The sequence below is a fragment of the Schistocerca americana genome, chromosome 9 (genome assembly GCF_021461395.2).
Source record: "Schistocerca americana isolate TAMUIC-IGC-003095 chromosome 9, iqSchAmer2.1, whole genome shotgun sequence".
In the NCBI taxonomy this organism is placed as follows: domain Eukaryota; kingdom Metazoa; phylum Arthropoda; class Insecta; order Orthoptera; family Acrididae; genus Schistocerca; species Schistocerca americana.
This window is the reverse complement of record NC_060127.1, coordinates 53,943,886-53,956,471: the sequence shown is the minus strand read 5'-3', so window position 1 is coordinate 53,956,471 and position 12,586 is coordinate 53,943,886.

Below are 12,586 nucleotides of genomic sequence, written 5' to 3'. Positions count from 1 at the left end.
GTTGAAGAGGGTTATCTGTGTGGTGGAGGATATAGGGAGAGGTTCAGATGGTTTGTTAGGGTTAGAGGTATGTTTCATTAAGGATAAATGTATGGTTGTTGTATTGGGATAGAGTACGCGTTAAAAGGTGTCTATTGGTGGGGAGAGTATGGATATTGTGCAACAAGATTCAGTATTGCTGTCATGCCTTTGTAAGGGATGAGACAGGTTTATGAGGATGAGGTCAAGATGAAGTGGACCTGATTTTTGGAGTAGATAGCATGCATGTTGAGATGGAAGAGGGAGCAGGCAGCAAGGGAGCATTGTTGGAGGGCGTGTGGATGTTGGCTCACATGGATGGTTTGGAGGATGATTGTAATGTGTTTGACATCTTCAGCAGTGGGATTTGGATTGAGATGAATGTTGAGATGAGTGGGGGTAGCAATAGGACAGATTGGGACATCGAGCTCAGGTTTGGTAGGATATGGCTTAACTTATTGCAGATGTTGCAGGCAGGAGGGTATGCTAGAGTAGGGCATTATTTAACAAAAGGGAAATTTTTGCAGAGTGGACAGATAGGTGGGTTTTTACAATCTGCAGTAAAATGGCCATTGTAGTAAAGATATTTTTGGGACCAGTAATTCCTGAAGCACTGTTTACCCAAAAGTCTCTTGAGTAAGTCCACAGTTCGTGGTCTTGTGTTAGCGTCCTCGCTTCCTGTGCATGAATTGCATCTCACAGTATTCAACAGACGTACAGTACTTACATAGTGCAGACAACATCACTGCTGATTATATATTGAGGGTTAATACTGCCTCCCTCCACTTCGACGATGAACAACTAGCTGCCGGCCAGCAAAGTGGCATTAGTATTACCAAACTACAATGCAGCAATGACACCAGCCTCAAAATCAAAATATGCACCATTCTAGGCAGTGGAACGTCGATCCTGTGTGACACCTCTAACACAAGATTCAACTGCTTCTATCACTAACAATGCAAAATGCAATCTTTAACCAGCTCCATACCTTCCACATCCCATCATTCACCTCACAATCCACCGAATCACTGAAAATTTTGTGTGACCCAACATTAAGGGAGACTGCCACACAGACATGTGAATATTGTCAATGTAGCAAGGTAGGAAAACATGCCCAACTGCAGCTTGGCCAAATGGAGATACCCACAGTTCGCTTTCGCCCCTCCACTTGCTTTCGTGGGTTCCCTACCCGAGTTGGGAAATTACAAGCTTCTCCTCTTCATCTTAGACAGGCCTTCCCTGTGGATCCTAGCATGACCCATTGAAGCCATTACAGCTGAAACAACAGCACACTATAGCCGTCACCACGGACCAGTGCTGCTAATTTGAATCGGCATTTTTTGTGGAATTTTGCGACCTGTGCAGTATTAAATGTACCTGCACCACCACCTACCAGCCAGCCGCTGTGGCCGAGCGGTTCTAGGCGCTTCAGCCCAGAACTGCGCTACTGCAACAGTCACTGGTTCGAATCCTGCCTCGGGCATGGATGTATGTGATGTCCTTACATAGTTAGGTTTAAGTAGTTCTAAGTCTAGGGGACTGATGACCTCAGATGTTAAGTCCCATAGTGTTTAGAGCCATTTGAACCATTTGAATGGTCTTGTCGAAAGTTGGCACAGGACCCTTAAGGCCAGTATTAAGTGCCACAACAGATCTTGGATGGAGGCTATGCCCTGGGTCCTTCTTGGAGTGCACATGGCCTAAAAAGACGACCTGCAAGCATTGTTGACCAACATCTTATACAGAGAAAGTCTGGTGCTCACAGCAGACTTCGTTCTATCAACACAAAACGACGAATATCCAACCCCACCAGCACTTGTACAATGTGATAAAGAACATATGCGATGCTCCAGTGTACCATCACTCAAACCTCATGAGCTGTGGCGCTTGGCTGGGGCGCCAGCGTACTCGTATTTGCGGGTACCTTGCCTTCGCTCTCTTATGTTTGCTTGTGGCGTGTACTAAGTCTTGGGTGCCTTCTCCTTGCCGCAGGAGTTGTGGAGCCTCTCGCCAAGGACGGAGGCAGTTGGCCTTCGATGTTACCTGAGGCCGGAGTGCACTTGTGGTGGAACGGGAACCGACCACGTGTATGGGGCAGCTTGGTGGAGAGCCTTTGCTGTCGCCTGTGAGATGGCTTGTTGCTGCCTCGGGTTGCATGCTCCTAGTTCCGGACACGGCTGTCTACGTTCGTCTGATGCCTTACTGCCACCTGCTGTACCCAACACAAGCCATTCAGACGTCCAGCGAAAAGTTAAGTGAATTTGTCCGTGATATGTGACTGCATATTTGTCAGTGTTGCTGTAGTGCTTTAAAACATATCAAACTTTTTTCATTTGGCGTATGTCATAATAAACTTCCTGTGGTGTGAATGCATTCTGTGGATCCACTATTGGGTGTATTGATGAAACCTTGGGTGTATTGATGAAACCTTGGGTGTATAATTTCTGGAGATGTTCAGAGTGATACGCTATGTAATAAGCCTTGAATGTAGGAATCATTTATTTAGTGAGGTGTGTAATTCTTATTTTACCATCAAATATGTATGCTTCATTGTATTGCCACAATTAATCCAAGATTCAGTATTTTTCATTGACAATAGATGCACTTATCTGTTAAAACTGATTTTGTGCCTTCATCTGTCAGCTAAGTGATAAGACCTGTACAGTGTATTTATATTTGGAAGTTGATTAGCTGTGTCTGCATGGTCATCATTCCAGAGGAGAAATGTTTATAAATGTTAATTGAAACATAAAGTACTTGATCTCAAGAAAGGCAGTGTGCTGTTATTTAATATCTTTTGGTGGTTGTTTACATTGTCCCTGTGGACCGGTTCTGTGCACTTGTTAAAACGTTACAGCTGGCTGGCTGGTGTTTTGGAGTAAGCGCTACCTTTCCACCTATGGGTATTGGGGCTGTGAAATAGTGGGTAGTGGGTGGTCTGACTCTGAGTCGAAGCTCGAGAAGTGAGCCGGCTTCCACCCTCCGCCCTGGCGTCTCCAAGTTAAGTTTTCGTTCTACCTTCGAGCGAACTGGCGTTACTCCTCGCTAATTAATTCTGCTGCTAATTACACTCCTGGAAATGGAAAACAGAACACATTGACACCAGTGTGTCAGACCCACCATACTTGCTCCGGACACTGCGAGAGGGCTGTACAAGCAATGATCACACGCACGGCACAGCGGACACACCAGGAACCGCGGTGTTGGCCGTCGAATGGCGCTAGCTGCGCAGCATTTGTGCACCGCCGCCGTCAGTGTCAGCCAGTTTGCCGTGGCATACGGAGCTCCATCGCAGTCTTTAACACTGGTAGCATGCCGCGACAGCGTGGACGTGAACCGTATGTGCAGTTGACGGACTTTGAGCGAGGGCGTATAGTGGGCATGCGGGAGACCGGGTGGACGTACCGCCGAATTGCTCAACACGTGGGGCGTGAGGTCTCCACAGTACATCGATGTTGTCGCCAGTGGTCGGCGGAAGGTGCACGTGCCCGTCGACCTGGGACCGGACCGCAGCGACGCACGGATGCACGCCAAGACTGTAGGATCCTACGCAGTGCCGTAGGGGACCGCACCGCCACTTCCCAGCAAATTAGGGACACTGTTGCTCCTGGGGTATCGGCAAGGACCATTCGTAACCGTCTCCATGAAGCTGGGCTACGGTCCCACACACCGTTAGGCCGTCTTCCGCTCACGCCCCAACATCGTGCAGCCCGCCTCCAGTGGTGTCGCGACAGGCGTGAATGGAGGGACGAATGGAGACGTGTCGTCTTCAGCGATGAGAGTCGCTTCTGCCTTGGTGCCAATGATGGCCGTATGCGTGTTTGGCGCCGTGCAGGTGAGCACCACAATCAGGACTGCATACGTCCGAGGCATACAGGGCCAACACCCGGCATCATGGTGTGGGGAGCGATCTCCTACACTGGCCGTACACCACTGGTGATCGTCGAGGGGACACTGAACAGTGCACGGTACATCCAAACCGTCATCGAACCCATCGTTCTACCATTCCTAGACCGGCAAGGGAACTTGCTGTTCCAACAGGACAATGCACGTCCGCATGTATCCCGTGCCACCCAACGTGCTCTAGAAGGTGTAAGTCAACTACCCTGGCCAGCAAGATCTCCGGATCTGTCCCCCATTGAGCATGTTTGGGACTGGATGAAGCGTCGTCTCACGCGGTCTGCACGTCCAGCACGAACGCTGGTCCAACTGAGGCGCCAGGTGGAAATGGCATGGCAAGCCGTTCCACAGGACTACATCCAGCATCTCTACGATCGTCTCCATGGGAGAATAGCAGCCTGCATTGCTGCGAAAGGTGGATATACACTGTACTAGTGCCGACATTGTGCATGCTCTGTTGCCTGTGTCTATGTGCCTGTGGTTCTGTCAGTGTGATCATGTGATGTATCTGACCCCAGGAATGTGTCAATAAAGTTTCCCCTTCCTGGGACAATGAATTCACGGTGTTCTTATTTCAATTTCCAGGAGTGTATGTTTACCTGAGTATTTATTATATTTATTAAACTTGTGTTGCGGCCATATGTAGTAAGCGTTGCTTCATGCAGTGGAGAATGGCAAAACAGAGGCACGCAGGCGACCGAGGTGTTGCGAAGTAGGCAGGCACAGATAGCCTTGCTGACAGCAGCAGTCTACCAACAGGCTGACTCAAGGACGCACACAGACCGAGCGCCGAGTGCAGCCTGGAGAGTGCTGAGTAAGAGGAAGCGAGGCCAGCACGCTAAGCTGCCATATACTGCGGGAGTAATAACAAAAAACTACCACTGAGGGTAAAAAACGTCCTCCTCCCAGATATAAATAGTGGAGCGCAGGCAGCAACAGACAGAAGCCATTAGGAAGCAGTTCGGATCTGAGGACGGATGTGGTCCGTGTCCGAATGTTCAATCTTCGTAGGTGACGATTCCGGAAGTCTGTTCCAGCTCGCAGAAGTCATCCGTTCGCCGCCAGATTTCAACTTCAGCTCTGGAGGTCGGCCCGAGATTGGTCGGCACCATGGCTGACTAACTACAGTGAGAACTTCCAGCAGGACCTGCTGCAGTGCAGTCTCGGTCACAGGCGCCGCCGGGGACTGACGCCCGGACTCCACGGCAACCCGGCCCCGCGGCGCGTGGTCCGTCCGTGACGGGACCACGCGGAAATCGCGACTGACGGCTTCCCAGCTGCTGGTGCAGCAGGCGTCGGCAGCTGACCTCACGGCGACGCGGCTCCATGGGGGTGCCCGTACTGGGGTACAGAGCGGCGACGAGTTCATCTCCACCACAGGGCACCCTGGCTTCAGCGGAGCACTGGTGGCCTGAGGCTCCCGGGTGCGGTCAGCGGCGCGTGTTGTCGGAGAATCTACACAGCAGCAGCCAGGCGGAGGGATCCGCAGGGCTGGGCAGCGACGACGAGGGAGAAAGTGTAAAGAAAGTTCAATAAATAATTGTAAAACTCCACGCTGTCTCAGTCTTTGTATGTGACACCACTTGTTAGCAGCAGCCAATTGTGAATTAATTTAAGCCATCAGGCGCATAAATGTTAGTAGTTTTAAGATTTTCTTATGTATGAGATAGACATTGTTTCATAAAAAGGACATTGGTAGCAGATTCACTAAAATTTTTGTCTTGCCATTCTTATTACCTAAAGATATTGTTGTTTTAAAGGAATTTGTTTATATGATTGTTAAACAAAACGAGTGATAACAAAAGGGGTCCAGTCCTTCCTATTTGTTTCCCTATTCCCTAGTAGGAGACTGTTTGACCATACACTGCACCTCGAGTATTTGCATACAAAGCTCTTCCAGACTCCAAATATATTATGTTTGACGATGATGAAGTGCAACCTGCACTTCAACCGCCTTATTCAGGCCCATAGAGTCAACAAACGAAACATACGCACTTTGACATTTCTGTCAATGACAAAGTTACTACTGTCATTGTCAACCAACTGAAACCGTGTGGGTACTTCAACAAGGCCACACTCCAGACAATTCCAGTAGCACCAGGTGCCACCCACCTCTGAATTTCATGCAGATGGCTACACCCAGTGCAACACCATCTCTCATTATCCAGCTGAATGTCATTTGACTAGTTGCTGAGGGGAATAGGCGAATAGGGAGGTGTGCATAAAATATAATATAAAACGGAAACTGATTAAAAATTGCTGCTTAAATAATTAAAAAAGAAATTTTGAAAGAATAATTGAAAGAAATTGGAAAATACTCATATCTTCAGTGAACTTTAGCTGGCATCATTATCAACAGACCTTCAATATTCAGTACATTATTAGATCAACATTCGTAAATTTATGTACATCCTTTTCTTGTTACCGCTATTGTGTATAGAGATTGGTACGAAAATACTGGTTGCGGATTACCCCTCCTCAGCTCACGCAAATTCTTCTTGTTAGCTTCGATCCCCTAGATGCAGGATTCTCGGCTTGTCGCGGAATAATGAACAGAATATGACTGGGCGAGTAAACTCTGCTATCCTGATAACTTTCTATAACACTTTTTAATGTACGACTGGAATACACATTTTTAACAATATTAACTCGGCGGAACTCGTAATACGTCTGACCGGTATCACTTATTGAGACAAACAGGTGAACATATAAAAATTAATCAGTTGAAAAGCGTATCTCTACTTATTTTGTTTCTATTCTAATGTTATCTATGGTACGAAATTATTATTTTTTTCACCAAAACCCTTCAATGATGACTTAACTATAGCAACACTTAACAATGACCCATCTCTGAACGAGTTGCACATATCAGGCGGCTGTAACGTACTTATTCCCTTGCAGATGACACTGATTATGCTGCCATCTTGTCCACAGTGTCTGCATACAGCGGCCACACAGTTACATGCCCTAGTACCACTAGGCTGCAAACAATGTATTTGCCCACAACACACAACACATTGGATGCATGTGCAGGGAAGACTGCACTCGTGACACATCCTTCGCCTCTCGTGCACCTGCCGACATCTAGATACGAGTGCAACTGACCACCTTCTCAACATCTGCAACCATAATATCTGTTTGGCATAAGCACCACACCCAATCTGCACCACATACCATTGAGAAAAAGTCCAACTGTGTCCTGCATCAACACCTGCCACAGCAAGGTCAGTCACGTGCACCTGTTTCTCGTCAGTCATTGTCCCCATGACGTCCTCCCTTCAGTGCACTGCACTACGAGGGAGAGGCTATGTACATGACCATCTCTAGTGAACAAGGACTGCAATATCTGTGGCTTGACCAAAGACTGTAGGGTGTTCCAAACTATATCTGTGAATGGACATGTTTCTTCTATTGTGCTTGTCAATAAATTGTATGTTCTTACATCGTCACTCCCGTCTCGTTACTGGTATATTCCTACTGCCTCATAATGAATTTTACCAAAATTCCATATACTTTCAAAATTGGTCATGAAAATTATTAACTCATCAATGCTGTACCATTTCTTATGGCATGTGTTTGCTGCTCATTTCTGTCGCCATTGTTATTAAAATAGCACTGATCACTTTTCCACTTTCTATAATAACATAATATTTCAAAACAATGCAGCTTTTACGGCTAAAAATTACTCCTTTTTAAAAAAGGTTTATGTAAAAACGTAGAATTTTAGCACTGCTGTTACAGCTAAATGATATTTCGCTTTTTTATACTTGGCTATTGGTAAAAAAAATATAAAAAAACACCTGTTATTACCGAGACCAAACAGAAACCGAAAAATACCGGTTGTTCTGAACTAAAATTTCGCTACTGGTCTTAACTGGTAAGTTTTTCCATCCGAATTTGCTTATCCTTCTTTTAATTACCGAACATAACGGGGCGCCAATCGCATGCAGATTACAGATACTTAAAACAAGAGGTGGTCTGTTGTAATTGACGAATTTTTCGAGTCCTTTTAGTTCGCTATCCCTTGAAGTTTTCGGTTTTTCCCATCTCTGCATTATTTGCTGTGGAAGTTGTTATCAGAACAAGGCATATTTATTTTTAATTAGGGGAAGGTGGGGGAATTACACGCATGTGGGTAATCCCACGCAGGCTGATTTACGCAGTTTGAATGGCGCAAGCTGTTCCCAGTTGGTGCTACACCCTGCCGGCAGGAGTAACAACTACTATGCGGCTTATGCCAGCCATTTTCCAGTGGCATTGTTGGAGTAGTGAAGTATTGTTTATTTTCGGCGTGTCTCATGTAATTTTGGTCAGCTGTATTTTGCAGGGTAAGTGCTACTATAAGTTGCTTTAATGTAATTCTTGCGTATCAACTACTAACCCTAGATGAAACCTTTAATTTAATTGTAGATTTGTCCCGCTATTTGAATTAGGTGCCGAGTTATGCTTAGGTTAGTCATCGAACTTACAGTGGGGTAATGCCACGTGCCCCCTTGCAGGTTATATTTTCAATACTAACGAGTTTTTTTTAATCTCAGATGGGTAGATATTATAAAAGAAAAACCCAGAAAGCAAAATGGACGCAAGAGGAACTTTGTAAGACTCTTGATGCCATCAAATCTTGAAGAAAAAAAAGAGAAGTATCGAGAGCTTTTTGTGCTGATGAAGCTACTCTGCGAACGACAATGAACGTTAAAAATACCGAGGGTCCAAAACTTGGAAGAAACCCAACATTTTCGACAGAACAGGAAAATGAGATTATGGATCATGTTATTACAATGGCATTACATGCATCCAGCTGCGAAAGATTGCATTTGAGTGTGCAGAGGCTAACAACATTGCAAACAATTTTGATAAGTCATCTAGGTTAGCTGTAAAGGATTGGCTAGCTCTGTTTTTAAAAAGAAACCCAAGTATTAGCATGAGAAAGCCTGAAGTAACTAGCATTAACAGAATACAGGCATTTAATGAAGAAGAAGTTAATGCACATTTTAAAAACTTAGAACATGTCTTTGATAAATATAAATTTAAAGAGGGGCGAGTGTTCAACGTCGATGAAACGGGCATAAATACAAAGCCCGAGAGAATTTCGGCTCCTAAAGGTGTTAAACAAATAGGTGGGGCTACGACTTGGAAAGGGGTAAATTTACAAGTGCGATCTTCGCTGTATGGTATGAGAAAGTGAACTCTTTTCACATAAAAATATGTAAAAAACGAAAATTATAAGAGATGTTTCTAGAATTACATTAATTCGTTCTTAAATATACTGTTTACTATTTGTAGTAACTAATAAACAAATAAAAATAGCAAGTATTGTACATTTTTATGGTTTGTTTGTTTTTCGTGTTATTACCCAGTACTTTGCGTGTCATTACCCTCAGGGGTGGGGAATACCACGCATTTGCACTTTTTTTTATTTTAATGTTCAAAATTAAGGTACTGTTTATAACTATTTATAGACGATTGGAATATGTGGAGAAATGTCCATTGTATGGTATGTACTTATTTTCGTAGGTTTTAATGACGTAACGAATGGTTCACATCGATTTTTCCTTAGGTGCGTGTATTTCCCCCACTCTCCACTATTTTTCTACTGAATTAACGAATAGTCCTAGTTGTCATATGTTTGTGTGTGTAGCTTTTGCACACTATCCAGACATGAATAATCGTGAAATAAATGTAAAAAGGGGCGAACCTCACTTATTCAATGACATTCACGAGGAAGTATTACCCACAATGTGTATAATTGCGGCTCACCCCGCTGAAAGCAATAAAATATTCAATAAACACAGTATGACATGCATGAGAAGCACATATTAGTGTTGTTCTTTGTCCTTATTGTCACTTTCCATGTCATGTAACAATCTTGGATGGAGTCCAATGATCCCCACATTCTTACTCTTCAATCGACTCATCAATACACGACAAATTTTACAAATGTAGTTATTTTTTCTTCAAACGACAACTGTGTTGAAGATTCATTCGGCGTTAAATCCTGAGCTTCCTAAGGTCGTCGATCATGACGTCACACCACCCAGTATCTAAAGCCTAGTTTACACGACGACATTAGGTTGCGCCACTCGTTGCGTGGAATGAGTTGCACGCAAATGGTTTCATATTTGACGGAAGACACGGCGAAACCAGTATATACTTCAGTTTCGTCGTTTTGTGGGTTCCTAAGACGTGCCTGAAATGAAAGTTTTGGCAGCTGCACGTCGCACGAGTTGTGATAAGAGTTAAAAGCTTGTTGCGTGGAATCGCTGCATAACAAAAAAATTAGAAATGTGTTTCGATTCGTGGCTGCATGAAGAAAAGACGTCAGCTCGATTGTTCAGCATTCTTGCTGAAATAATTTGTAATGGAAGGCCCAAGAAGTTGCTTTAATTATCTAAGAATGTTGCCAGAATTGTTAACGTTTCTTCTAAATAGAGTTAATTATGCGGTAAGGAATAAAGATATTGTAATGCATGATGCACTGTCGCCAGAATTACATATCTCATTGGATGCATTACAGTCGGGAACCTTCGGCTTGCTATAAGGTGCGGTTTCAGATGGTGATGATGCGTTTTCATTAACACCAATGATTATTAACATTAACAGTAATAATTATTAACACTGACAGCAGTAATTATTCAAATCAGGTTTGCAAACTTCTCTCTTGAAGATAGATCTGTACAGTGGCAATATTTCAAAATTCAAACATATTTGAATGGGGAGCACTGCTGCGACGTTTTAAATAGATGAATATTGAATAAAGAATGTATCTTCTTGATTTACGTAGCCTTCCATCCTGTCAACAATATTACTTTTTTTTTAAAAAAAAAAAAGAAAGTGTGGCCCAACTCGAACGATGTCTTGTAGACAAGTGCATTTCTACAGCTAGAATTACATTTGCTTGTATTTTTCTTAATTCAGTTGAATATGTGCTCCTAATTCAATAAATTTTGCCCTGCACCTCAGAAATTGTCAAACTATGTTCTGTTCGCACATGAAGGTCTCAGGAGCAGCATCATGTTATTTTTGTAATCAGCATCACTGAAAATCCACAAACACCTATGCAAAGCATATTTATACAAAACGCGAACATTATTCTCCGTTCCGCACTTTATATTTCACTTTGTCTACATTCTACGAACACACATAACCTCAAAACCCATGCAACTAGTGTCGCCAAAGTTGGAACACGCCGAAACTGTTTAGTTTCACTGAGGAGTTGCACAAACGCGCGACGCGCATGCGCAGTGCCCGGTAGCACAGTTGCCTGCAACCTACTAGTGTCGTCGTGTAAACTAGACTTAAGGCTGCCAGTAGATGCTCTCTAAGCACGACTTTCTTTTCCAGACTTATGAAAATGATTGCAGCGTTTTTGAGTTAATGTCGCACTGTACGTGTTTGTATACTGGTCAAACAGCAGCGTGTAAAGATTTTACGTCTGTGACCGTGTATATATATTTTATCTGACAGGAGGGCCTTGTGGACTGGCCCCATTCGATTTCTTTTATGTATATTTATAAGATCTGAAAATCAGTGCAACACAAATTTCAAGAAAGAAAAACTCGATGTTGCCTCTTAAAATGAGATAATCTCCAAGCACTGTTAAATACAAAACAATTTGCAATATTGAAACAGCTAGGCCTACATTTAGCTGACTATACAGGGCTATTACAAATGATTAAAGCGATTTCATAAATTCGCTGTAGCTCCATTCATTGACATATGGTCACCACACACTACCGATACGTAGAAAAACTCATAAAGTTTTGTTCGGCTGAAGCCGCACTTCAGGTTTCTGCCGCCAGAGCGCTCGAGAGCGCAGTGAGACAAAATGGCGACAGGAGACGAGAAAGTGTATGTCGTGCTTGAAATGCACTCACATCAGTCAGTCATAACAGTGCAACGACACTTCAGGACGAAGTTCAACAAAGATCCACCAACTGCTAACTCCATTCGGCGATGGTATGCGCAGTTTAAAGCTTCTGGATGCCTCTGTAAGGGGAAATCGACGGGTCGGCCTGCAGTGAGCGAAGAAACGGTTGAAAGCGTGCGGGCAAGTTTAACGCGTAGCCCGCGGAAGTCGACAAATAAAGCAAGCAGGGAGCTAAACGTACCACAGCTGACGGTTTGGAAAATCTTATGGAAAAGGCTAAAGCAGAAGCCTTACCGTTTACAATTGCTACAAGCCCTGACACCCGATGACAAAATCAAACACTTTGAATTTTCGGCGCGGTTGCAACAGCTCATGGAAGAGGATGCGTTCAGTGCGAAACTTGTTTTCAGTGATGAAGCAACATTTTTTCTTAATGGTGAAGTGAACAGACACAATGTGCGAATCTGGGCGGTAGAGAATCCTCACGCATTCGTGCAGCAAATTCGCAATTCACCAAAAGTTAACGTGTTTTGTGCAATCTCACGCTTTAAAGTTCTTCTGCGAAAAAAATGTTACAGGACACGTGTATCTGGACATGCTGGAAAATTGGCTCATGCCACAACTGGAGACCGACAGCACCGACTTCATCTTTCAACAGGATGGTGCTCCACCGCACTTCCATCATAATGTTCGGCATTTCTTAAACAGGAGATTGGAAAACCGATGGATCGGTCGTGGTGGAGATCATGATCAGCAATTCATGTCATGGCCTGCAAGCTCTCCCGACTTAACCCAATGCGA